We start from the raw sequence: 3,318 nt of genomic DNA, 5'->3' as shown, positions 1-3,318 counted from the left end.
TTTTTTTAAGTTAGGAATATGAAAATTTTTAATGTAAAATTTCAGTTGGAAATTATTTTTTAATTGCACAGATCAAACAAAATGTTTCTATGGGCTGGATTTAACTAATGAACTACTTACCATTTTGCAACAAGGACATGAACTAAGAATTGCCTTGTGCTCTTTTGCTATTTCTGATTTGTTTTCCTCACTGCTGAGTATGTTTTCTCGCCTCCTCCTCCTCCTCTTCCTCTTCTTCCCTCCTTTCGCCTCCTCCTCCTCCTCCTGGCCCCTTTCTTCCTCTCCCTCTCCTGCCCTTCCTTCCCCTCCCTCTCCCGTCAGTCTCTTTATTTGACTTTCTTCGTTTTTCTGTTCCCAATGTGAAATATGGCTGCCACACACATTTCAGTTACAATTAGAAATTAACTGGCTAAGGAGAGAAAAGGCTCTGGGCACCACCTATGTATGAAGAGGGAGAGGACTTAGAGGATGATAGCAAATTGACTGATCCATGATTAAACTGCTTTGAGAAGGAATATTTAGAATAAAAAAAAATCATAGGAATATTTTGCACCCAAATGACCAAATATTTTCTACTTCTCAAGTTTACTACTTTATACCAAAGTTACCAAACCTATCAACGTCATATACTCTTGCACTAGAATAACAAAAGCCAATTTGGAATAATAATAATACTTATTATTCATATATGTATGTAATAGAAGGCAAAATTTAATTATAATTATTGCATATACTCAGACCTGATGATCATTATCTGAGAAGATATACTCTCTGTGTCCATACCTGGCAGAGTTGAGTACATTTAAGGCTAGATACTCTGTGCAAACACATTTACTCCCACACAAAGGCAATAGGATAAAAAGCATATGAGGCAGAGAAACAAAAGTACTAAGAGAATCAGCACAAAGAACCCAGCAAAAGAACTGGCAAGCTAAATGCCATTGGTCTTACAGGGCAGCCGCAAAAGACTGAACAGGATAGGAAAATTGCATTTTGCTTAATGTTCCAACAATTGACCTTTCCAGATCTATTTCCCCAATTTCTTCTCTGATACTTCATTTCATTGTACATTTATTTGCTCTAAGCAGCTATTTATAGGAGATAAGGCATTGCTAGAAGAGGACAGTGGGGGAAAAGGGGGTACATATATAATACTTTCAACAATAAAGATTTAAAATAAAATGCCAAATAATATTTAAGACAGCAATATTTAAACATAAAATATGCAATTTATGGAATTACTCATCAGAAATTACAGTGACATGTTGAAATGTCCTGCTTTAAATTAAAACGTATGTGGAAAATAGGGTATCACTGTCTCCTTAAACTTCTCCAGTAAATCATTTTTCAGTCTTCCTTATCCCCTTCAGTAAATCAGGAGGTATTCCCATATATCTGATATAAATTCATCTTGCTGCAAGTTTACAAAGATTTCTTATGTATGTCCTTTCATCGATAATCACACACCATTGGTGAGTGTGTTCTAAGATTTATATAATCAGCAAATTTTATAGCTATGAAGTCCTCAGACATCTAACCCCCATGGTTTATAGATGAGGAGCCCAAGATCCAAAGACATAAATTGACTTACCCAGGGTCAAAAAGCTAATAACTGGCAGAGCCTGGGCTTGAATTCAGAACTCCTTAGCTTTAATACTTTCCTACTCTTTCACAGAATTTTCTAGTAAGACGGATAGTCCCTTGTGATGATTAATTTTATGTGTCAACTTGACTGGGCCACAGGATGCCCTGATATTTGTCCAAACATTATTCCAATTATTTTTGAGAGGATGTTTTTGGATGAGATTAATATTCAAATTGGTGGACTTTAACATTAGATTAAATTAGCATTTTAATCAGTAGTGTAAGCAGAGGCCCTCCATAATGTGGGTGGGCCTCATTAAATCAGTTGAAGGCCTAAATAAAACAAAAAGTCAGATCCTCTCACAGGTAAGAGAGAATTTCCTATCCAACTTCCTTCAGACTTTATCTACAACATGAGCCCTGTCTGCCTGATTCCTGCTCCACCAGCACACTTGCAGATTTTGAATCAGCTTCCATGATCACGTGAGCCAATTCCTTATAATAAATCCCTTTACATTTATATGTAATATATACAGATATCACATGTGTATTTATCTGTGTATTTCTTATTGGTTCTGTTTCTATGGAAAACCCTGACTAAACCAACCCTCTTCCCCTAAATGTTTCTGAATAGGTCTATTTTCCTAAAAAATAGTCATTTTCATGGTTTATCTTCTTTCTTTTTCTAAATTTTTACATGGCAAAACGGACAGTAGGATGTTGTTTCACAGTGACCCTTACAAGCCAACTCTAATTGGCTGACTTCCCCCTGCTTATGAGGCAACAGTCACCTACTGGACACATCGCGGCTGCCACTTTCACTAAAGGCCCCAAGATGGAAGGTGTGAGTTAAATTCTCAGGCCTCCATGGCCCTCATCTCCTTCATGCCAAATCACCCTGGCCCTTCAGGACACAAATGCCACACAGTGGCTTCCTAAGCTGCTAAGGGGACTAAAATGCACTGTCCAGAAGTGTGGGGGAGTGAAATCCCTCCAGAGCAAAACTGACCTGTGGGAAATGGGGCACAGGAGGGAGCCAGACAGATCCATCTGCCCTCCTTTTCCACTTCCATGGACAACGTGGAGGTGCATGTCCTCGCAGCCCTTCTAGAGAGCCCTCATGCTAAGTCAGCATGCCTCCTGAATGACCTGCCGTTTCTCTTTGTGGCTCACTGGGACATGGTAGCCAGCATGGAAATGTGTCGCATCACACATCTTCACATCTTTCTTTCTTTTTTTGTGTGTGTGTGCAGTTTGTGTGGGTGTTTTTTTTGTTTGTTGTGTTGGTTTTTTTTTGCTCCCTACTGAGGTTTGAGCCTGCAACCCGGGCATGTGCCGTGACTGGGAATTGAACCAGCAGCCTTTCAGTGCCCCAACCAACTAAGCCACACCAGCCAGGGCTTCACATCATTCTTTTTTACTTACTTCCCTTCTTCCTCACCCTTGCCACCCCAGGCTTATAGCTCCCAAATAAAATTTCAGTACTCTAACCCTTGCCTTAGGCTCTGTTTTCTTTCTTTTTTATATTGAAGAAAAAGTATTTACTTTATCATTTTAAATTGCAACAAACTTACTTCTAGAGAATAATTCTCTCTATCCTGCTTAGGTTGCCATGTTAGCTCTAAGCTTTTAAATCTTTGTGGCTTTATATATAAAATATGAACCACTCAAACTACAAATTTTCAATTAGCCTACCACCCCCTCCTCTGGGGATTCCAAAATCTGATGATGCTC

Source organism: Eptesicus fuscus, chromosome 17 (assembly GCF_027574615.1).
Source record: "Eptesicus fuscus isolate TK198812 chromosome 17, DD_ASM_mEF_20220401, whole genome shotgun sequence".
Classification (NCBI taxonomy): domain Eukaryota; kingdom Metazoa; phylum Chordata; class Mammalia; order Chiroptera; family Vespertilionidae; genus Eptesicus; species Eptesicus fuscus.
Note: the sequence above shows the minus strand (reverse complement) of the source record.